Below are 25,821 nucleotides of genomic sequence, written 5' to 3' on the forward strand. Positions count from 1 at the left end.
TCATATTGTGTTCTTTTAACAAATGAAGCATCATGTCTACAGTTCGTACCTACATAATAAATATAAAAGATTTGTTAGACAATAAAGTCAGTAAAATAGATCATTTGAAAAACTTAATTTGTGTAAAACGTACCTCTTACTGCATGTTGCCTTGTTATGATCTGGATTGTGACATAGGCTGCACAAAGGACCATAATATTTTTCGTTAAAAGATTTTGGTCTACCATTTTTCATAACTTCTGGACCCCCTTTCTTGGGTTTTTTAGGTGCACCCTTCTACCTTATATTCGCAGGATCACCAATAGTAGCTCCACATTCTTCAGGTGCATTTGCAATCCTCCTCTTATACCTTCTGTGGCCTACCATTTCTTCAAGTGGGATCTTTATCTGTAATATTATATTATCCAGACACTTCATCAACTCATCGAACAAGAAGGTATCATTTCATGCAACATGAAAAGCTTGTGCGCCTTTTATGCTTAGCCTACTGTACCGAGAACGTTGTTCTTCCCCTGACCAACCCCAGCCAAACAGATCAATCTTGCGTTGTGCAGGCAATCCATGTCTCGCGTGTTTCATCAATCGACGTAGCACACAACAATTTGGTATTTCAGACAATTTGAGAACATTCACTAGCACAAAGAAAATATGTTTGCAAGGCAGCCCTTTTCGAACCATCCTTCCACAACTATATGATATCGTTTCATCTCAGTTACTTGGTTCATATATAACATCATACCTGAAATTGTGGTTATTCTGCCATGTGACAATATAAGTAGACCGCTGAACTCCCACAAGCGTCTCAAATATCTCCAATTCTGCCAGCTTCAAAAGACCTTTTTGCAGAATATAAAAATTAGCTGGAGTGAAAACAAGGGCAGCATGATCCTCAATAGCCTTATATGCACTAATTGACGGTGGAAGTGACTGATTAGTAGTGCAATCATCTTCCGCCTCCTTCTCACGTAGGCGATCTATACAGTTCTCATAATGTACTATCAGATCAACAATAGTCATACCATGGTCCAAATGGACATGAAGGAAGGAGTTCAGACCTTCGCTTCTCTCATTGCTACGCATACCAAGAAAGAATCCATCTGAAAGATATGACGCTGCCCATAGTGTCTTCTTTCTGTACATCCTATTAAGCCATTTTTCAGTTTTAGTTGTCTGTCACCTAACAATGAAAGCGTTCCATCTCTTCTCAAAGTTGGCTGGCGAGGTCGCATAGTAAATCAGTGAATCGAACTCATAAATGATTTGTGATAAAGGTGCCTCTGCATATTTTCTCCACATGCCATGAACAAAGACGATGGAAAATATCCGGAAGAATAGTACGAATAGCTCGAATCATTGAAGCATCTTCATCTGTTATTACTGATTTCGGTTTTACCTGACAATTTGCTTTCAGAAAAGTCTCGAGCAGCCACACATAGGTTCCTTCGGTCTCGTCGGACACAATGGCGCAAGCAAACACGGTGGTTCAACGATGATTGTTAACACCGACGAATGGGATGAACAACATACCGTATCTGTTCATCTTATACGTGTTATCAAACACAACCACGTCTCCATAATCCTGTTAGTCTCGCCTAGACTGTGCGTCACACCATAACATGCACTTCAATTTCCCCTCTTTATCCAACACGTACTCAAAAAAGAAGTCCAGATCTTTGTCCTTTCTACTCCTCATTATACCAATAGCCGTGTCAACATCACCTTTAGCAAGGAGCTTTCTTTTCTCTCTCCAACATAGGTTGTACACATCATGCCTCACAAGTCCGCATTTATCATACGAACCGTATCTGCTGATAAAGTTATCAACTATGATGTGCTTTCGGATCCCCTTCCCTCATAGCGCTAAAATCTCCGCCTTCTGGAAATCATCTATCCGTCTATGTGACCACAAAAATGTCACCTAATTGGGTCGTGTGAGGTCATGGTTGTGCTCATCAAAAAATGTCGCGACGAGCCAAACTCCACGGGCTTTATCCAGTTTCACCACCAAGTGCGCACCGCAATCGCAACGAGTCTCCCCCCTTAACCAGCGTGTGCGGCCATCCATGGTTATGAATTTACTCCGCCGTCTTCCTGCTCTGAAGCTAACAAACCGCCTGAACCTTATAATTCCTACAGGACCTTTTCCTCGTTTCACCTTCTCTTTCCTGATGCCGAACCCACGCTCTTTCGCGTGATTGTTGTAGAACATGTACGCATCCCCTTAGGATTTAAATGTCATTTCCATAACTTTACAATGCGTATCCAGCATCTTTTCTAGCTTCTCAGTCTCCGTAATGTCAATCTCTACTTCACCGTCATCATCGATACAATCATTTATGTCCTCCTGAAGAAATACATAAAAAAACCATGACAGTTATGCTCTATCATAATCTAGTTCACACTACTGGCTACCGTACAAAAATGATTGAACATACCTGATTTAAGTTATCGTAGAAACACTACAGGAATCACCTTCTTTGCCGTCTGCCATCACAGACGGCAAAGACAAATACCCGGACGGCAAAGACAGTACCAAAGATTGTCATGGCCGGCAAATTTTCTGCGTCACCCTACGACGGCATAGGACATTCTTTGCCGTCCGCCCCCCCAAAGCGGACGACAAAGCTCTTTGCCGTCAGCTTCCCTGAGGAGCAGTCGGCAAAGAGCTTGAGACGGCAGCCGAGAGGCGTTGCCTCCGTTAGGGGTTAACGGAGGCTCTTTGCCGTCTGCCTGCTGGTCAATCTTTGCCGTCTGCCCTATTGAATATCTTTGTTGTCTGCCGTGTCCTCCCCTCCCCCTCTCTCCACTCCTACCCCTCCTCTGTGCCCTCTTCTTTGCCGTCTGCCCCCCCCCCCCAGCAGGCAGACGGCAAAGAGCCTATATGGCCAGCTGCTACTGCCCAGGAAGCACAGCTGGGTGCCATGTGGCACCTTTGCCGTCTGCTGGCTGATGGCAAAGGCCTTTGCCATCAGCCAGCAGACGGCAAAGAGCCCATATTGTCACTGTTTTGTTTATTTTATGTTATTTCACAGCAATAATATATATAATTCATAGCACATATATGATATATAGTTCACAACACATATATGATATACATATAAAGTTCACCAATGTCATTTGTTCATCAATGGACATCCATATATCGAAAGAAACCAACATATACAAAGTTTCATCCATATATATATATACATATAGTTCCACATATATTGTTCATCAACACATACAAAGAACCAACACATTGTTCATCAACTCAAATAAAAAAGGAAACTAAAGCACTCCAACGCCAGCTTCCATGCATGTAGCACATCCAATCTGCAAAATGGGAATAAGAAAGTAAGTAGAAGAAGAACAACAACATATATGACAAATAAGCTAAATTGAAGAAGAAAGAGAAGAAGCAATAAGAGAACAAGGAGAATAAAAACAAGAAGGAGGAGGAGGAGGAGGAGGGGAAGGGGAAGGAGAAGGAGAAGGAGGAGGAGAAGAAGAAAAAAGAAGAGAAGAAGAAGGAGAAGGAGGAGAAGAAAGAGGAGAAGAAAGAGGAGGAGGAGGAGGAGAAGAAGAAGAAATCAAGAAGAAGGAGGAGGAGGAGAAGGATAGAAGGTCCTTGGCCTTCTCCTCCTCCTCCTCCTCCTCCTCCTCCTCCCTTCTCCTCCTCCTCCTCCTCCTCCTCCTCCTCCTCCTCTTTCTCCTTCTTCTCTTCTTCTTCTTTCTTTTCATTTTGAGCTTATTATGGTAGAAGAAGAGGAAGAAAGAGGAGGAGAAGAAGAAGAACGAGGAGGAAGAGGAGAAGAAGAAGAAATCAAGAAGAAGGAGGAGGAGAAGGCCAGGGGACTTCTCCTCCTCCTCCTCCTCCTCCTCCTCCTCCTTCTCTTCTTCTTCATCTCTTCTTCTTCTTTCTTTTCATTTTGCCTATTTCTTCTCCTCTTCTCCTCTTGTTGGAGCTAAATTACCTAATTATGTCTTTTTTGAGCTAAATATTCCAATTATGTCCTTTTAGAGGAAAAGAAGCTAAGTATATAATATTCATGAGCTAACCAAGGTTCTTATGCCATTTTGAGCTTATTACGGTATTTTGGAGCTAAATGGGCTAACTATGTCATTGTTGGGTTAATTAAAGCAAGGATAATATGAAAGAGGAGAAGAAAGAGGAGGAGGAGGAGGAGAAGAAGAAGAAATCAAGAAGAAGGAGGAGGAGGAGGAGAAGGATAGAAGGTCCTTGGCCTTCTCCTCCTCCTCCTCCTCCTCCTCCTCCTTCTCCTTCTTCTCTTCTTCTTCATCTCTTCTTCTTCTTTCTTTTCATTTTGAGCTTATTATGGTAGAAGAAGAAGAAGAAAGAGGAGGAGAATAAGAAGAAAGAGGAGGAAGAGGAGAAGAAGAAGAAATCAAGAAGAAGGAGGAGGAGGAGGAGGAGGAGGAGGAGAAGAAGAAGAAGAAAGAGGAGGAGCTTATTATGGCATATTTTCTAATGTTTCTAATCTTCAAGTGCATTGCATTCATCTTGATCTTGTGATCGTCACGCACCTCGGCAACATCCAACTCCAATATCATCTTCTCCTCATCAAGGCTTTTACGGACCTTCGACAACTTATATATAAGCTAATAATAGATCTTTTGCGTCTTTCGATATGCGAAGAGAAGTAAGAAGGTTTACTATTGGGATAACGAAGATATGACCATATTTCTGATCAATTCAACATACGAGATCGGATAGTAGAATAGAGAGAAGGATCTTCTACTTTCTGAAAATGATAGAGAGTCAGGAGAGGGTCTATGTTAATAGTGCTCTTTAGATAGGGATATGAAAGACGTAACTAGACCGTGAAAATAATATAATCTTTTACCGCTACATCCGCTGGAGAAGAAAACTCAGCACAGGATATTCCTATCCTTTCTCTAGTTGAAGACTAATCTGGATATTCCCTAACATGCTTGACTTCGAGTTCTTGGAGTGACAACTTTCTTTGTACACAAGGGTCCCTTACTTTATTACTTTTCGACTTCATTGATCTGAAAGAAGTGACAGAAGAAAGCTACATGCATATACCCCTGCCCTGGGGGAACAAGTGTCACCTCAACAGTTATATTCTAAATCGTTAAGCCTTGCAACCCTTTCTTTTGTATCAGACCTTTCCCGATTTCCTTACTTTCCTTGTTCACTCAAACTTCAAAAATTCCTTCCATGAATCTAGGGACGGAAAACCACCTGTGACTTCGCCAAGTCTCCCTTTCTTTGGTCGAAGGCCTCAGGTCAAGATCCTTTTTCCTATCTATTGAAAATGCATAGAGAGATGCTTCTTCCTCTTCAAGTTGGAAGTGTAAGAAGAAATGCGGTAAATAGGAGTTCCATCTACCACGCACTCGACCCACACTCCAGCTAACTTCAGCATCCATACTCAGCTATGAGGAAGGTGCCGGGGACACTATGAACACACACGTACTTGGTTGACTTGATGTCCCGTCTCACAACCGTGTAAGATCTAATAAACAAACAACTTGCTTGCCCAATCCCTATTGAGAGGATTTCTTGAGCTTGAACTTCCTTTTGTAGCTCCGCACAAAAGGACTTCTTTTCATCCGCAATGAAGCTTATACCACCACTTGGTGAGTAAGGCCTGATTTCGTCCCGTCCATAGCACTTCAGAAGTCACTTTGGCGTGGCGCTGCTGGATACTTTTGTTCAATAGGAATAGGAGGAAAAAAAAGCTATTGATGAGCATCTATTGGAGTCGATCATTTCCAAGATCTAATTCTAGTTTCTTATTATGTAGTTGAAAAACCTCACAATCTTCAGTTTTACGCTTACGCTTAAGGGATGAAATGTTCTTGGTGGATGCAGGACCTAGTACTACAAAAATTTGCATGCAAGATGAGCTTACATGAGTGCCAATCAAGGGAGCCACCAGGCTTGAGAATAAGGTGGTATCAAAGAATTAGTGGCTGGTGAATGACTCATCAAAAAGCGGATTTCTGAGAGGTTCTTTATCGATCTAGTGGCCAATGAATCACTTATCAAAGAGCGAGCAGCCGCCAGGTTTAATGATTTTGTGGACCCTGGATGTAGCGGCTGGTGAACCGCGTCTTCTTCCACAAAGATTCAGACAAAACCGAGCTTGGATAGAACTAAAGAAGATTTGGCGAACGAAGAAAAATGTCAAAGGGTTTAGTATAAAAAAATCAAAGGAGGTTATTCAGTAGCCATCGCGGGTTTCATTACTTTTCTTCCATTCAAAAAAGCTCTTCACAAAAAAAGGATAGCGAATGATCGATTCACCATTGATAGCATTAAGCCTACAAGGAGGGATATTGTGATAATAGTGACCTCCGGGCTACCATGTCAATTGTAAAAAGTAGTTGATTCGTGTCTTGCAGGAGCAATAATAGTGAAATGAGGACGTAAGACCCCTAGGTCTTCCTCTTCCTTCTAAACTAATTGCTTTCGCTTGACTCTTCCAGGAGAAAAGTATAATAAGTGGTTGAAGGAAAGCGAAAAGGAATGGCTTTTTCATGTACCAGATCCGTGATCTAGACATCAAGCAAAAATGTACATACAATCAAAGAGAGCAGTTATTTGTAGTGACTGGTGTATTGGTTAGAGATGCAAGGAGAGACTCGGTTATGGTGTGGTAAAGATCTTGCTCCAATTCTCGGATTCAGGTAGAAAGTAAGAGCAGTAGCATATTCGTAGGAGAGATTTTTTACTTGAAATTACTAGTCCTGGTAGTTGGAAAAAAGCTCTGAATACAGATTTAAAGCATCAATATAGGTAGTCTAATCAATATATTTCCCTTTTTCCAGTCTCTGATCGGATGATTGCCGCTTGTGTGAATTTCATTGTTGTGGGTCCCGTGTGTGCTCGAATAATATTATTTTAGGATTCAGGTTGGTATTTACTTATTATGGTCTCTTCTAATAGTGGTCCCTTGGTATTCAGGTTGTAAAATCCTCATAGGAACGTCGATTGTTATACCTTGTTTTTGTAATGGTCTATCTTATTTAAAAAGCCGAAAGATAAACAAGCTCTTGGAACCGAAGGTATGTCTGAGCATTCTGGGCAGGTCGCAAGAAGCCGCTTTTAGAAGGTTTGGAGCAACCGCAATTTTTCACCATATTACCCGCTTCCATTTTTTCACCATGCCACCGTGGGACCGCTTTCGCGAGCTCTGCCTTCTCCGGTTTGGCCCCCCCCATCCGTGGCAGCCGATTGGCAGCCCTCGGCCGCTTACCGTTTACCTCAACGGTCCAGGACTACGCCGACCGATTCCAAGCCCTGGCATGCCACGCGCCAGGCATATCCGGGACTTCGACGCCCTCACGATGACATTCTGGCGGCTGGGACGCCAAATTGGCCTTGGCCTCCTCCTCCTCCTCCTCCTCTTTATGTCTTTTTTGAGCTAAATTACCTAATTATGTCTTTTTTGAGCTAAATTACCTAATTATGTCTTCTTGGAGCTAAATTGGCTAATTATCTCATTTTAGAGGAAAACAAGCTAAGTTTGGAGGAGAAACTTACCGTAGTGGTCATCAAGGAGGAGAAACACCACGGTTGCTCGTGCCGGCTTCGTTTGGAGACGGTTGCCCTGGAGAAGGGTCGTGCGATGCCGCTCGGGAGTTATTCTGCAGAAAAGATATTTTGCAATGTCTCAGTTAGCATGATGACACTCAATTATTAATACTAGTTTATAATGAAACTCACCGTGCCAATCGAAGAGAAGACGGGCATCGGCGGAGGGACTTGACCGCTCTTCTCGCACAGACCCTGAAGAGTGGGTCGTATTAGTTAGTATTGAAGCAGACATTACACACATGATTTGGCTAATGTGAAAAAAACATACCACAAAAAGCTCGTACAGGGCCCGTTGACCCGCCTCATTCCGGGCCCTCTCCTCCTCAAGCAATCGTGTCGTGCTCTGGTCCCTCTCATCAAGAGCAGCCTGAAGAGCAGCCTGGCTTGCCAATCTCTCTTTCTCAAGAGCAGCCTGGTTTGCCGCTCTCTCTTTCTAAAGAGCAGCCTGAAAAACCATTCCTCGTTACCACAGTAATGATCTATGGTGACACACATAATGAAATGGATGAAAGTGTTCTTAGTCCGTACAACTAACCTCGATGGCAAGTTCGACTGGCCGTGGACGACGCGTTATCTCAGGACAGTTGCTCGACTGGCGCGCCTTGATCTCCGGAAGAGTGAGTGGACAACGTATTATCCCATCTCCAATGGCTATCGAGCCATGGGGCCTCCCGCCACCAGATATCATCACCAGCTCTGGATCCAAAGGTTCCTGGCTAGGGTTAAAGTCATCCCCTTTCGTAGCCTTCCCCGCGTCCCTCTATGCCACGAGCTTCTGGTGGGATGATATGTTGGTGAAGTTACTGGGATCATCCAGGTCAGACTCAGAGAATGCCTTCGCCTTCTTGTACGAGGCAGTATGGGCCATGCCATAAACGTCGTACAAGTGTGGCATCTCAGTCTTATTGTGATGCGCCTAAAAGAGAGGAACAAAATATTAGCATAAGAATGAATTGCATGAATCATGAAGCAAATCACATACCCAGTTTCGTCCAAACTGAAGTAAGTTGGCGCTGCCTTGATGGTGTGGCACACCAACCATTTGGCTACGCCGATCCTTCGCATTATCGTGGACGGCTCGCCAGCTGCCTGTGCACCACTCATCAACCAACGCCTCCCAACAATTCATCTTATCCGCACACCATCTCGGGGGCACCTGTAAGTTATTAGAAAGAATTTTCAGCGCTACACCTATGAATGAAATCAAGAAAACTACGTAGAAGGACTTAAGAATAGGTAATTACCTTCATGTATTGCTCCTTCTTCAGAAACTTTCCGCGGCAATCCTTCTTCTCCTTCTTAATACCACGCGTGGCGTAGTAATCTCGAATAGCCTGCGGCCGAGCCTCGTGGCGCAAGTTCTGTAGTAACCGCCTACACTCGACCTCGAGAACCCTGGCCGCCGCCTCCTCATATCCATCCTCACACCTATAGAAGGTCTGCAATCAAACGTGAAAACACCGATTAGTACAATAATGAGGTATATGCTTAATTTTAGATTCTGTAAAAGGATAATTTACCCAAAAGCTCCTGATCACCATCTCGGCCCTCGTGTGGCACAAGACACCATCTATAATCTCCTCCGGCGGGTCCTGCGCAGCCTGGTAGTGCTCCCAGGTAAATCCTAGTGTAGGAACCTGACCCTCACCAGGCAACGTGACAAACCCCGGGAAATTTGTCCGGCAAAGCACACCAAGGACGGAGTTCGGCCTGCGGACTCCAAGAGGGTGTACCCATCCCCTGCAGTATGATAAGGTCAGCGCATTAGATATTTGAACAAACTTGAAGGCAAAAGCTAAAAAAGGGTAAATGTACTTACCTATCTCCTTCAGGTTTTATCACCGGCCTCTGCTCGCGGGTAGCCGGGGCGACCGGGAGACGTGTACTACCACGCTTGTACACGGTAGCCGGGGCCCCATCCACCTGCACATCGCCCTCGCTATCCGTAAGCTCATCCCCGCCATCCCCGCACCCTGAGCCACCCGGACCCTCGGTCCAATCCGGCAACTCGGTACGATCCGGCCAAGGCTCCCATCCGGACCTCTCCACGTCGGGTGAAGCCTCCGAAACCGTAGTCTCCTCCGGCTGCTCCTGGGCCGAATGCACCTCGACCCGAGGCTGCTCCTGGACCGGAGTCTCATGGGACGAATGCCCGTGAACACCAGGCTCCTGGACCGGAGTCCCCGTAGCCTCCTCCGCAAACGGGTCGACCATACTAGTCCTATGCTCGGGTGAATGAGCTGGTGGTGGTGGCGAGGACGGCTCAACAGTCCTCCTGGATCTTCCGCGGCCACCACCTCTCCCTGTACCCTTCCCCTTCTTCCCTACCCGACCAGCACCTCTACCAGCGGGCAATGCCGCCGACGAAGAAGAACCCCCGGCTGGTGTCGAAAGACTGTCTGCCAAGGCTCTACGGAGAGATAGGGGTGGAAGGGAAGTACCACCCCTCGTGCGGGGCGCCTGGGAAGAACCCGTCGAGCGCTTTGGACCCGCGCCCACCATCTTTCAACACCTGCCATGATAAAGATTAAAAGTAATTAGTACAACATAAAAAAATTGAATGACTAACATGAATAATAATATGTACATGAATAATAAATATTAAAATATATAGATATTATCTTCTGTTGCCCGGCTCTCCAAGGAGCCGAAACCCTAGCCTCCGCCGCACCTAACCCTAGCCGCGACGGCGCCATCTCACCGGCGCGTCCGCTCCAGCCCTCGCTCCCCTCCTCCCTGCCCTTACAACCTACGCCGGAGGCCCGGTAGGAACCCTAGTCCTACCAATTTGGTATCCAGAGATTCCAGGCTGATCATGTCGCTCCCTCCACCACCGCCGCCGCTCAACACCACCACCGCCCCACTGCCGCAAACCACCACCACCGCCCCGCTGGGACCCAACCCCCGCCGCCGAGCGTCGCCCCCACTACCTACGGGCCGCCGTCGCTGCCGTGGGCCACCCCGACCTTCCAGCCACTCCACGGAGGGGCGCCGCCGCAGCTGCTGCTGCAGCACTGCCACGCCGCGGGCACTCCCTGGCCGGTGTGGCCGGCCACCACCGCGCCGCTGGGGGGGGCTGCCCCAACAGTCGCTACCGGCCACCACGGCGCAGGCGTCGGGGGTCGGGGTAGGGGGTCGGGGGTCGAGGGTGAGTGTTGTCGGGGGTCGGGGGTCGAGGTTACCTATAAAACTTTCTAGGTTACCTATAAAACTTTCTAGGTTACCTATAAAACTTTCTAGGTTACCTATAAAACTTTCCAGGTTACCTATACTACTCTATAAAACTTTCCAAGTTCCATAAAAAAATATTTCATGCCGGGGTGTCGTCGAGATGTCGTGTCGGGGCGTCGTGTCGGGGTTTCGGGGCATCGTGTCGGGTGTCAGGGGTGTCGTCGAGATGTCGTGTCAGGGCGTCGTGTCGGGGTTTCGGGGCATCGTGACGGGTGTCAGGGGTGTCGTCGAGATGTCGTGTCGGTGCGACAACTACTATTGCGAGCTGTTGTAATATCCTCGGTGTTGAAGTCGAATATCACCGGTGCCTGAAGGGGGTGGTCCCAACAGTAATGTTTCTGCACCGACCTGCATGGGGGTGGTTGCAGCAGCATCATTGTTGCAGCACGTGAGCTCGATGGCATAGTAGCCATGGCAGGTGCGTGACAAGCTCACCGACGTTCCCCAACGTTGTGGCTAGTGCAAGCATAGGCGGCGACCGGAGGGCTCTACACGGTCAACTACAAACCTAACAACTAATCTAACACACAGTAGGTAATTAACAACTAACCTAGCTCGAGGGGTAATACCACTAACAACTAACCTAATTACCACTAACAACTAACAAGTAACCTAACTAACCTAATTACCAGTACGTAACCACTAACAACTAACCTAACTAACCTAACTAATAATAGGTAATTAACAACTAACCTAACTAACCTAATTAATGAATTAAACGAAAAAAGGAAAAAAGGACTCACCGAGCTCCGGCGGTGCAGGAGAGGGCGGTGGAGGGGGGGCGCAGGGCGGCGGTGGGGTGTGTAGGTGGGGAGGTGGGGGGGAGGCGGCGGCGGTGGGGTGGCGGCGGCGCTGGGGGCGCAGGGAGGAGGAGGAGGCCCGCAGGGGGGGTCGCAGGGCGGCGGTGGGGAGGTGGGGGGGGAGGCGTCGGCGGTGGGGCGGCGGCGGCGCTGGGGGCGCAGGGAGGAGGAGGAGGCCCGCAGGGGGGGTGCAGGGCGTGCGTGGGAGAGAGAGAGCGCGTGGGAGAGAGAGAGAGTGCGTGGGAGAGAGGAGAGAGGTAGGCGCGCGGCGACCGTTAACTTTTCGAGGGTCCATCTCCTTTGCCGTCTGCCACTGATCCCCTTTGCCGTCAGCCACGGACGGCAAAGCTACTCAGGCATACGGCAAAGGGGTGGGTGGGGCCGGGGTGGGATGGGGAGAGAGGAGGGGTGGGGTGGGACAGCTTTGCCGTCGGCCATCCCTACCTTTGCCGTCTGTCAGCAGACGGCAAAGAGGTGGCCGATGGCAAATATTTATTTTGCCATCAGCCTCCTCTTTACCGTCTGTTTTTTGCCAACACACGGTAAAGAGGTTCTTCGCCGTCCGCTGGCTGACGGCAAAGATTTGGCGGACGGCAAATATAGGAATTCCAGTAGTGAAAGAGTCATCCTTATTATTTTTCCCATTCTCAACATCCACATCTTCCTGTACAATAAACACACACATGAAATAAACATTGTATTTTATAAACTTAAAGATCTAAATATATGTCACTTACGTTTTCACTGCATGTATCATCTTCATTATTTTGAAAATCCTCCGAAGGTAAATTATCATATGAAGACCATGATTCATTGGCGCTATTATAATCATCATCATTAATAGAACTATTATCAGTTGCATCGACGGTATCTATATCATACTCATCCTTCAAATAACCTGTGTCCTCCATTCAAACACACCTCAAACACTATACAACAATAAAGATATAAAAATATTACAAGTAAATTTTTGTATAAGACTCAGTTTTATTTCAACAGCTTAGGTCGCAAACCTACGATGACTTCGACGGCAGGGGATGATCCTTGTTGGGGCGGCGACGTGGTGATCGGGAACGAGGTGGCGGAGTGGTGGTCGGGAATGGGGCAACGTCGTCGGGGGCGATTGGTAGACGTTCGGCAGCGGTGAACGTGGACGGGTCGGCGGCGTGGTGATCGGGAACGGGGGGCGGCAGAGTGGTTGCCGGGATCGGGGCGACGTCGTAGGCGGCGATGGGGTAGACGTGCGGTAGCGGTGAACGCGTCGACGGGCCGGTGGCGGGGTGATCGGCGACCATGTGGTAGTCGGTAACGGGGCGGTGTCGTCGGCGGCGATGTGGAGGAGGTGCGGCGGGCTGATCGTGACGGGCGTCGGCGGCCGCGAGGTTAACCGCGGGCGATGCTGAATTAGGTCAAGCGACGGGCTGGCCGAGCATGCACGACAAGTCAACCGGGTCGGGGGCGTGGCGTGCGGCGTGACGAGGCGACGGTTTTTCACGTCAGTGGTGGCGACGTGGCGAGGCGGGGCGGGTCGGGCCGACGTGGCGGCGTACGTATATACTATACGGGAATATGTTTGAAGGGAAATTACCCTCCTATCCTTCTACATTTTGTGGGGCGGTGTACCGAAGCGAGCTCATAATACAAAGGGAAACGTTTGATATGGTCCACCTCCTCTGTTTCTCCCACCTCCCATGTTTTCTTTTTTGTCTCCCTCTCCCCGTCGCACATGGTGCCAACCGCTCTGTCCGCTACTCCTCTGCTCCTTCGCTCCCCCCTTATTTGCAGCACACAGGTGCAACTCCGACGACCCTTGACTGGACGACGGCTGAGACATCGCAATACCTTCTGCACGCCCTCATGCTACAACCGCTGTCAAAAAAAGCTTCAAACCCAGATGCAAAATCTTCAACGAGGCATATAAAAAGTGGCAAGCGGTCATTGTCATGGTGGAATGCTACAACCATTGACATAAAATGCTACAACCGTTGATGAAAAAATATGCAACTAGACATATAAAAATTTACAAGCGGTCATTGCCATGGAGGAATGCCACAACCGTTGACATAAAATGCTACAACCGTTGATGATAAAAGCTATTAGAATAAAACGCTAATGCAAGATCATAGACGACACACTGAGGCATGATATTTGTTAACGAGGTTCACCGATATGGCTACATCCTCGGGGCATGACTACGGGTGCTCCACCCCAAGACACCGCAACACCGGCCGCCCGGGCGTCGGCACAAGACGCCGGCTTCCCCGCGTACCTATTGATATCCGGTCATCATGGGTTACAATGTGTGGTGCCCCTCGATATATAAGAGGCCTAGGATACAACATGTCCGACTCCTACACGACTCGTACCTATCCACACCAATTACAACTCCAAGTCCACGTAACCCCTTGCGTACATAATATTCGACATAAATATAACAAACTCCACCTTGACGAATATTCTCCATCACCTAGAAGTCATCCATGCGTCGAGCCTCCATGTACTTTGGACTTGAGCTGTCTTCTTAGTAGCTTACTTAGAGTTACCCGACGGGTCTAACCCGCCGCCACCCTAAGACTCCACTGCTACTCCTGCAGCCCCACTCTTCATGACTCCACCTGCAATAGTGCTCCCTTGCAACTTGTAAAGATGTGAAGCCGTCCTCTCTCCTATCATCACGGTCACCCCATCTTCTATGATTTACATGGTCTTCTTATCTCGATCACAACAGAATTCCATACCACCATCATGAAGAACACCAAGCGAAATTAGATTCCTCCTTAGCCCTGGCACATACCTGACTCCCCGAAGCATCCACTCAACTCCATCAAACATCTTGATTTTGATGTCAACTATTCCAGCAACACGATAACCAGTGTTATCGCTCACATAGGCGAAACCAAACTCACCAGACTTGTACGAAGGGAACCACTCCCCGTTGGGTGTCGCATGACAAGAGCAAGCTAAATCAACATCCACGCTTCAGTTTTAGTTGACCATTTGTATGATACTACAAGAGCATCACTACTGATGTCTGAACACCACCATGAGTAGACAGGTTAGCACTAGTCTCACCCTTCAGTTCTGGGCATTCCCTCTTTATATGTCTCCATTCCTTGCACCTATAGCACTGCACCTTTTTCTTATTTTTCTTCTCTGCCTCTTGTCCCTTCCTGAGCTGGTAACCTTTAACTGCCAACCCCAAACCTTGAGTACTATCCCTTTCAGCAGCATTCTTTTGCTTCCTCAACTCATGTCCAAGCAACGCTGTCGTGACTTCCTCATTATTGACGGTTGTCTTTCCATGTGTCAACGTAATGACCAAATGCTCATAAGACAATGGCAACGAAACAAGCAGAAGTAGTGCCTTATCCTCGTCCTCAATCTTCACATCCAGCCGCGCTAGATCCGTGACCAACTGATTAAAGGCGTTCACATGCTCCACAAGATCTGACCCCTCCTGCATCTTCAGCCCATAGAATTTTTGCTTCAAATACAACTTATTGGTCGCTGACTTGGACATATAGCGACTTGCCAACTTGTCCCAAATTCCCTTAGGAGAATCTTCATCCATGATATGATACATGACCTGGTCCGCAAGACACAACAGTATGTTGGCAGCTGCCCGCACTTGCATATCCTCCCACGTATCATCGTCAACCTTGGCCGACTTCGTCTCGTGCAAACCCTTCAAGATTCCCTGCTGTGCCAGAAGATCCTTGACTCTTGTCTACCAAAGACCGAAGTTACCCGTGCCATCGAATTTCTCCACCTCAAATTTGATGAACCCCGACGCCATGCCGAGCCGCGATCTAACCGACCTATTGCCGCCGGTATGATCGCCCTTGCTTGCCTCTGCGACTTCCTCGCGAAAAAGATCTCTGATCCCAAATTCTTCGTCTGAAGCCACACTGCAATACGCGATCTACCAAGAACCTTTACTCGCACCGTCCTTGTCCGCCCTTTAGGAATTGTCGTGAAGCCTCTTGCCGCAACGCGCAGATTAATTCTGCACACACAACTCGTCCGCTCCACCCTTTTTTTGAACTTGCACACTAATTTTCTGATGTGCGTTTGCTTCTCCGTCAACCCAGCCTTTTATTTCCGTTGGATCGCCCGGCCCTGTCTTTTCCTTTTAGACACGGAGAAACGAGTCATAGCATGTTACGTTTTTCTAATCTCCAACGGGCCAGAGTCATGCATGCACACGTCTTCTAATAATCAAAACCGGTAGCAGGCCTGTCCGTCACTTCTACCCCAACACGATTTCGTTTCTTCTTTTCTTTCCTTGTGTTGCACATCATCCGAGGAGCCTTGCTGTCGCACGCCATGAAGTTTCATGTACGCAGCCTTGCACTGTAACCTTTCTTTTCCTTATGCATTGCATTGCTGTCGAGACCGAGTACCTCACGAGTCCCCATGGCTCTGAGTCCGTCTCGCGTACACAGCAAAGCAACCAAGGTCTGACCTCGATTCCGTTCGCTTCCAAAATGATCGTCACCGTATCCGATGAAAACTTCCATCTCGTTCTTGATTCTTCCTCAGCAATCTGCAACATCCATGTCGCGCGTACTCATCGTACGCCAACCCCGCTGCAACAGTCACCAACTCGCGCATTGTCCGTGCACGAGCCGTGTCGTACCCTGGCCACCCGCGTCGCCGACACAATTCGTCCACAGTGTCGTGCCGTCGTCTTTGTACAACACCGAGCGCATCATCTTGATGCTCTCACACTTCGATCTATCCGGCCGCCCCCACGTCTGGTCGTCGATCTGATCGCAAGCTGAATCCATCGCCTCTGCAACGTATTCAACAGCCACTACACCGGTCCGATCGTCACGTCTAGATGATCCTTACTGACCGCAGCTCATCGAATGGTCCAGGCCTCCTGCCCGAAGTGTCCGACACCACTGACCGCATCCGCGATCGCCGCCATGCTCCACCTTGCGTCAATCGGACGTTTTCTGGCATCCGTCGAGCATGATCCTCATACCTCCAAATGACCTTCTGCATAGCCTTCTCGTAACCTTGCTCATGATACCACTTGTTAGAATAAAAACACTAATGCAAGATCATAGACGACACATCGAGGCACGATATTTGTTAACAAGGTTCACCGATATGGCTACATCCCCGGGGCATGACTACGGGCGCTCCTCCCCAAGATACCGCAACACCGGCCGCCCGGGCGCCGGCACAAGTCGACGGCTTCCCCGCGTACCTGTTGCTATCTGGTCGTCATGGGTTACAATGTGTGGTGCCCCTCGATATATAAGAGGCCTAGGATACAACGTGTCCGACTCCTACACGACTCGTACCTATCCACACCAATTACAGCTCGAAGTCCATGTAACCCCTTGCGTACATAATATTCGACACAAATATAACAAAAGCTGCAACCACCAGTAGAAAATGGTGCTATAGTCCCGGTTCACCAACCGGGACTATTAACTTGGGACTAAAGACCCCCCTCCCTTTAGTCCCGGTTTGCCACGAACCGGGACAAATACCCTTCCACGAGGCTGGCAGCATGTGTGGCGTGCACTAGTAGAAAATGGCCCATTTTTCCCGGTTCCATAGGCCCATTAGCCCCGGTTCTGGAACCCGGATTAAAGGGTCGGGACTAAAGCCCAAAACCTTTAGTCCCGGTTTGCTTACCAACCGGAACAGAAGGGTCTCCACATGGCCTCTACGGGGAGCCCGGGAAGGAGGGCCTTTTGTCCCGGTTGGTAACACCAACCAGGACCAAAGGGGTTCCACGCGTCAGCATCTGGCAGGAGGTGGGGTGTTTTTTAAAGGGGGGATTGGGAGGTTTTGGAGGGTTAATTTAGGGGTTTCGTATTGTGTTAGCTAGCTAATAGATTGAAGTGTCGTCACTTTCTCCGTGCTTGGTCGATGCTAGCTACTATACATATAGAGAGAACTCAACGCTAGCTAATAAGAAAATGAACGAAACCATTAATTACACAAGGTCGTCATGCTGAACATATATATAGAGAGAAGTGACATTTTTTTCTCCGTGCTTGGTCGAACAACAAGTTTTCGTATATCTATCCGCCGCTACTACATATATAAAATATAACATCTTTTACAATCCCTAACATCATCTACCTAAGATCCAATCAAAAATCCACATGGTATTCTCCGTCTTTAGGTATGACGTGGTAAAGAACACTACAACAGGACAGACCTTTGGTAACACCGTCTTATGTTACTACAGGCCCAAAAGTGTGTTACTAGGCCATATAGTAACACAATTTGAAATGTGTCTCATTAGACCGTGTTACTTAATGATGTCAACTGTTACACATAGTAATTATTACCATATGTTAAAAACAGTGTTACAATTATAGTATAGTAACATGCATATTATGTGTTACCAAACACACAGGTAACACATTTTTGTAATTATAGTAACACCCAGAGTAACACATTTTCACAGATGTACAACATTGGTGGTAACATGTTTTTCTAACTCTAGTAACACAAGCGGTACACATCAACTAGTAACACAATATCGAAATATCGTAACACAATAATTATAGTTGTTAAGTACTGTAGTAACAAAATTTTGTAACTATAGTAACACTACTATACCAATATGGTAACATAATTGATGTATTTTTTATTATTAATCACAAAATTGAGTACCCCTTTTATGGAATATAAATTTATTTAATAAAATTGATGCAATTTCGCAAGTGGTTGATCATTTTATCATTATGCTGGTAGCATCAAAATTGTATAGAAATAAAAGCTCAACACATATAGAAATCCTCAATACGAAGATATTGATTAACAATATATATACAAGTGTATGATACATATGCATTACAATAAAGATATAATTCATACCATTTTGAGCATAGAAACACAACTATGGAGAAAATTACACCATAGCATTTGCATCAACTCGACGAAATAAAAAGATCTTGTGGGTGATATTACATTTTTCAATCTATCAATGTAAACTAGCTGCGACTATTGATAGATAAAATCTTCACATTTTATTTTCCTCTACATCCAAGAATTCAACGGTAACTCAATTATCCTTCTCTCGAATCTGTAAAAGAAAATTGCACGTTATATATATGTGATTAGATGCACACAAATATAATTTCAGAATGTTGAAGAGAAGATTTAACTTACAAAAGCTGAAGGCCATGCAATTAAGTATCCTGAAGAGAACGCTTCACCAATTGTCTTGCAATCAGAAACTTCCCTTACCAACTCCTCATTATCAATTATACTATTAGAAGTAATGAAAAACTATTAGAAGTAATTAAACTAAATTATTTTGCACACAACAACACTACTCATTTAAGTGGAGGAGGCAGCCAATTAGGAGGCATGAACTCTGACAGTCTGGAGATTAAACAAATCTGATTATACTATTACTACACTTTATTCTTTCAAACAGCCAAAGAACACCTATTTACCGTATGATATTTAGGTAGGTCGATTTGGCTAACTACCAGTAGGGGCGGAGCTTCCTTGAGGCCGAACCGGGCCATGGCGCACCCAGGTTTTTGCGGTTTATTTTACCTATGCCAAGGATCTCAGCCCATATCCCAACATTTGTAGGCTACAACCTTAAGCACGAAGCACACCACCTCAACCCCTTTTCAGTTTACACCATCATTTCATTCAAGCACGAAGGATCCATCCACACACGAGCAGCGTCGTAGTGGCACTAAGTTTAGCACTGGCAGCCGGCAAAGCAGCTGCACGGGCACACGACAGGGAGCAGCCACCCTCCTAAAGTGTCTCGCGTTGCACCCTCCCCATCTCCCCCGGCGACTCGCCGGTAGGGCACCAGCCGACCAGTCGTAAGGTCCAAGTCCAACCATAGAACAACAATGCGGCACCATGCAGTGTTATCCCGATGACTAGCAAGTGATGACTCAAACAATGAGCACTATTTTCTGTTATGCTGCACAAACATAACCGCACATGCATAGTTCTCTATTCCACCAAACTTCCCATCTATAAGTTGATGCCAATTTTCCATAGTCTGTTCTGAACAGTCTTAAGTTCAATCATTTGATGAACATAAGTCATATATTGTGCACTGACTAATGCCTACCGAATCATATAACTGAGATTTTTAGAGGCACTAGAACTGGACGTATCTAATCAGAGAAGGGGTGGACATTCAGATCAAAGAAGGGGTGGGCATTCAGATCAATACCAGCCACAAACGGTGTTGGATTTGAACACTGAGTAAGCCATTGCCGCACCAATACAAACGGCGCCGAGGTAGGTCGAGGAAGAGTCAGATCGATCCGGTGGTTGAGGTGGCGATGGGGACGGCTGCAGCGGACGATCAGGCTGGTTGCTGAAGGGCGGCGTGCTCGGCGTTGGAGGGCGGCGAGGTAGCCGCCGGAATGGGGGCGTCCTGGGCGGTTGGGCAGTGAGGTGGCGGGTGGGCTAGGGTTGAGGTGGGAAGGGTTGGAGGCGATGGCCGGGCTCAGCGCTGAAGGGCTTGCTGGGCGGCCAGACGATTGATATATGATGTTTTTTTTAGCTTTTTTAGGGAATTGGAGGGAAAATTAAGCGCGAAATTAGAGGTTTTGCGCAAGGAAATATCTTATTTTTTCAGCATCGATGGATGGTTGGAAGCAAATTTGGATCTATAAATTTTTTATGCGTAAAGATCCGAAGGAAAATTGTTTTGGAATAAGCAGGACATTATTACATATATTTGTTTGTTTGACATGGATATTATCCAAAAGTGTTTTTTGCATGAAGAATATATTTTATTTTATTTATTATTGAGAGGGAAATTAGATATAGTTAAATAGTAGTGACGATTGGCGGGGAGGTGTTGTTATGACCATTGGCAATAGTTGGTTAAACAAAAACAATATAATTTGATCATCCGATCTTACTGATCATCGACCGCCCCGCAGAAATCGCATTATTCGCACGCAATAGCCAACCAAAGCTATGACCGGCGTGGGACAAAGTTACCACCGGCAATGTTATAAATAGAACGCATGTGATGGTTCTACAAAGTGGCAATGACGAGATGAGTCAATTGTGATCGACCACCTATGTTGCTGCAACAACAGATCTGAGAGGATAGCACATCTAAGAGCACATGCGGTGGTGCTAAAAAGTGTCGACAATGCGATGCATCAGTGCGACTGAGCGCCGACGGTGTTGCAACGCCAGATCTGAGAGGTTGGCCCATCGAACTAGTCTCCTCCTTCCTTCTACCTCCACGATGGCAGAGAATAAGGGAACATGAAACCAACCACACCACAATCATGCCAGAAAAATAAAAACATGCTACACCGATGATTAGTTAAAAAATAGTGAAATTTGGCCAATCTATACCAGTCCTGATCGGTCACCTCGTCCAAGATTGCTTCATTCCCATAAGACTGCCCATGGAAGCTATGATCGACGTGGGAGAAAGCTGAAACCACAAGGCCGATGACTTTTTGAGGTGTGCTGAGAGCAAATGCGGTGGTGCTACAAAGTGGCCACGACGGGATGCGTCAGGTGGGACCGAGCACCGCCAGTGCTGCAACGATAGATCTGAGAGGTTGGCACATTAAATCAGTCCACTCCTTCCTTCCACCTTCATGGCTTTGCATCGGTTAGTGAGTCCTCGTACGGAAGTTAGGCACACATTGGGATTATGGGTCATCGCAACCACCTCTACATTACATTAGACCTCAATTTACAAAAAAGACCCCTGCCGGCGACAGGACTGGGAAAACCAGAACCGACGACCTAAGCAGTTGGCTAAGCTCCGTGGACCGTCCGTGCAATCAATCCGAAAAAATTGTTCAAAACATGTGTTTTAATACAAACCCGTGTTTCCAGAAAAGACCACAGTTTGATTCATTTTCATTCCTTATCAATAAGTTAGGGGGTTTATCCCGAATCGATGGACATCCATCCACTTTCACCCCTTGCGCCATTGTTGTTTCTATTGGGAAACGTCGCATGGGAAACAAAAAATTTCCTACGCGCACGAAGACCTATCATGGTGATGTCCATCTACGAGAGGGGATTTCCGATCTACGTACCCTTGTAGATCGTACAGCAGAAGCGTTAATAAACGCGGTTGATATAGTGGAACGTCCTCACGTCCCTCGATCCGCCCCGCGAACCATCCCACGAACCGTCCCGCGATCCATCCCACGATCCGCCCCGATCTAGTGCCGAACGGACGGCACCTCCGCGTTCAGCACACGTACAGCTCAACGATGATCTCGGCCTTCTTGATCCAGCAAGAGAGACGGAGAGGTAGATGAGTTCTTCGGCAGCGTGACGATGCTCCGGAGGTTGGTGGTGATCTAATCTCAGCAGGGCTCCGCCCGAGCTCCGCAGAAACGCGATCTAGAGGAAAAACCGTGGAGGTATGTGGTCGGGCTGCCGTGGCAAAAGTTGTCTCAAATCAGCCCTAATACCTCAGTATATATAGGAGGGAGGGAGGGGAGGAGGCAGCCTCAAACCCTCAAGGTTTGGCCGAAATTTGAGGTGGAGGAGTCCTACTCCAATCCTACTTGGAGTAGGATTCCACCTTCCCACTTGGAAACTCTTTCGACCTTGTGTTTTTCCCTTCTCAAACCTTATGGGCCTTAGTGGGAACTTATTCCAGTCCACTAGGGGCTGGTTTATCTCTTCCCATAGCCCATGAGACCCCTTGGGGTGTGACACCCCTCTCGATGGTCCCCGTCACCCCTCCCGGCACTCCCGGTACACAACAGATGAGCCTCAAACTTTTCCGGTAATGACCGAAAACTTTCCGGTAACCAAATGAGGTCATCCTATATATCAATCTTCGTCTCCGGACCATTCCGGAAACCCTCGTGATGTTTGTGATCCCATCCGGGACTCCGAACAACATTCGGTAACCAACCATATAACTCAAATACGCATAAAACATCGTCGAACCTTAAGTGTGCAGACCCGGCGGGTTCGAGAACTATGTAGACATGACCCGAGTAACTCCTAGGTCAATATCCAATAGCGGGACCTGGATGCCCACATTGGATCCCACATATTCTATGAAGATGTTATCGTTTGAACCTCGGTGTCAAGGATTCATATAATCCCGTATGTCATTCCCTTTGTCCTTCGGTATGTTACTTGCCCAAGATTCGATCGTCGGTATCCGCAAAGCTATTTCAATCTCGTTTACCGGCAACTCTCTTTACTCGTTCCGTAATACAAGATCTCGTGACTTACACTAAGTCACATTGCTTGCAAGGCTTGTGTGTGATGTTGTATTACCGAGTTGGCCCCGAGATACCTCTCCGTCACACGGAGTGACAAATCCCAGTCTCGATCCATACTAACTCAACAAACACCTTCGGAGATACCTGTAGAGCATCTTTATAGTCACCTAGTTACGTTGCGACGTTTGATACACACAAAGCATTCCTCCGGTGTCAGTGAGTTATATGATCTCATGGTCATAGGAAGAAATACTTGACACGCAGAAAACAGTAGCAACAAAATGACACGATCAACATGCTACGTCTATTAGTTTGGGTCTAGTCCATCACATGATTCTCCTAATGATGTGATCCCATTATCAAGTGACAACACTTGCTTATGGTCAGGAAACCTTGACCATCTTTGATCAACGAGCTAGTCAACTAGAGGCTTACTAGGGACAGTGTTTTGTCTATGTATCCACACATGCACTGTGTTTCCAATCAATACAATTATAGCATGGATAATAAACGATTATCATGAACAAAGAAATATAATAACAACTAATTATTACTGCCTCTAGGGCATATTTCCAACAGTCTCCCACTTGCACTAGAGTCAATAATCTAGTTCACATCACCATGTGATTCCAACGAATCCAACACCCATATAGTTATGGGGTCTGATCACATCTTGCTCGTGAGAGATGTTTTAGTCAACCGTTCTGGAACTTTCAGATCCGTGCGTTCTTTACAAATCTTTATGTCATCTTATAGATGTTGCTACTACGTGCTATTCGGAAAAGATCCAAATATCTACTCTACTATACGAATCCGTTTCACTACTCATAGTTATTTGGATTAGTGTCAAAGCTTGCATCGACGTAACCCTTTACGACGAACTCTTTAACCACCTCCATAATCGAGAAAAAATCCTTAGTCTATTTAGTTACTAAGGATAACTTTGACCGCTGATCAGTGATTCAATCCTGGATCACTCTGTGTACCTCTTAACAGACTTGCTGCAAGGCACACATCAGGTGCGGTACTCAACATGGCATACTTTAGATTCTACGGCTAAGGCATACAAGACGACCTTCGTCTATTCTCTTTATTCTGCCGTGGTCGGGTTTTGAGTCTTACTCAAATTCACACCTTACAACGCAACCAAGAACTCCTTCTTTGCTGATCTATTTTGAACTCCTTCAAAAACTTGTCAAGGCATGCATCTTGTTGAAACTTCCATTAAGCGCTTTTGATCTATCTCCATAGATCTTTGATGCTCAACGTTCAAGTAGCGCAATCCAGGTATTCCTTTGAAAACTCCTTTCAAACAACCTTGTATGCTTTACAGAAATTCTACATTACTTCTGATCCACAATATGTCAACCACATATACTTATCAGAAATTCCATAGTGCTCCCACTCACTTCTTTGGAAATACAAGTTTCTCATAAACCTTGTACAAACCCAAAATCTGTGATCATCTCATCAAAGTGTATATTCCAACTCCGAGATGCTTGCACCAGTCCATTGAAGGATCACTGGAGCTTGCATACTTGCTAGTATCTTTAGGATCGACAAAACCTCCTGGTTGTATCACATACAATGTTTGCTCAAGAAAACCGTCAAGGAAACAATGTTTTCACATCCTACGTGCAATATTTCATAAATAATGCAACAACTACTAACATAATTCTAACAGACTTTTAGCATCGCTACGAGTGAGAAAGTCTCATCATAGTCAACTGTTTGGTCTTGTCAGAAACATATTTGCGACAAGTCGAGCTTTTCTTAATAGTGACTTATCACCATCATCGTCTGTCTTCCTTTTAAAGATCCATCTTTACTCAATAGTCTTACTACCATCAAGTAGTTCTTCCAAAGTCTACACTTTGTTTTCATACATGGGTCCTCTCTCGGATTTCATGGCCTCCATCCATTTGTCGGAATCCGGGCCCACCATTGCTTTCTCCATAACTCGTAGGTTCACTGTTGCTCAACAACATGACCTCCAAGACAGGGTTACCGTACCACTCTGCAGCAGTACGCGACCTTGTCAACCTACGAGATTTGTAGTAACTTGATCCGATGCTCGATGATCACCATCATCAGCTTTCACTTCAATTGGTGTAGGCGCCACAGGAACAACTTCCTGCGCCCTGCTACACACTGGTTGAAGTGATGGTTCAATAACCTCATCAAGTTCTACCACCCTCCCACTCAATTCTTTCGAGAGAAACCTTTCCTCGAGAAAGAACCCATTTCTAGAAACAAACACTTTGCTTCCGGATCTGAGATAGGAGATGTATCCAACTGTTTTGGATATCATATGAAGATGCATTTATCCGCTTTGGGTTCGAGCTTATCAGACTGAAAAATTTTCACATAAGCATCGCAGCTCCAAACTTTCAAGAAACGACAGCTTAGATTTCTCTAAACCTTAGTCTATACTGTGTCATCTCAACGGAAATACGCGGTGCCCCTTTTAAAGTGAATGCGGTTGTCTCTAATGCATAACCCACAAACGATAGTGGTAATTTGATAAGAGATATCATAGCATGCACCATACCGAATAGTGCGTGGCTATGACGTTCAGACACATCATCACACTATGATGTTCCAGGTGGCATGAACTGCGAAACAATTTCCACATTGTCTTAACTGCGTACCAAAACTCGTAACTCAGATATTCATTTCTATGATCATATCGTAGACAGTTTATCCTCTTGTTACGACGAACTTCACTCCGAAACAGAATTGAACTTCTCAATATTTCAGACTTGTGATTCATAACTAAATACTCTAGTATCTACTCAAATCGTCATTGAAGTAAGAACATAATGATATCCACTGCATGCCTCAGCACCCATTGGACTGCATACATCAAAATGTATCACTTCCAACAAGTTACTATCTTGTTTCATCTCAATGAAAACAAGGCCTTGCTCATGTGGTATGATTTGCATGTCACTAGTGATTTAAAATCAAGTGAGTATAAAGATCCATCAGCATGGAGCCTCTTCATGCAATTTATACCAACATGACT

The sequence above is a fragment of the Hordeum vulgare genome, chromosome 2H, assembly GCF_904849725.1.
Source record: "Hordeum vulgare subsp. vulgare chromosome 2H, MorexV3_pseudomolecules_assembly, whole genome shotgun sequence".
NCBI classification, from domain to species: domain Eukaryota; kingdom Viridiplantae; phylum Streptophyta; class Magnoliopsida; order Poales; family Poaceae; genus Hordeum; species Hordeum vulgare.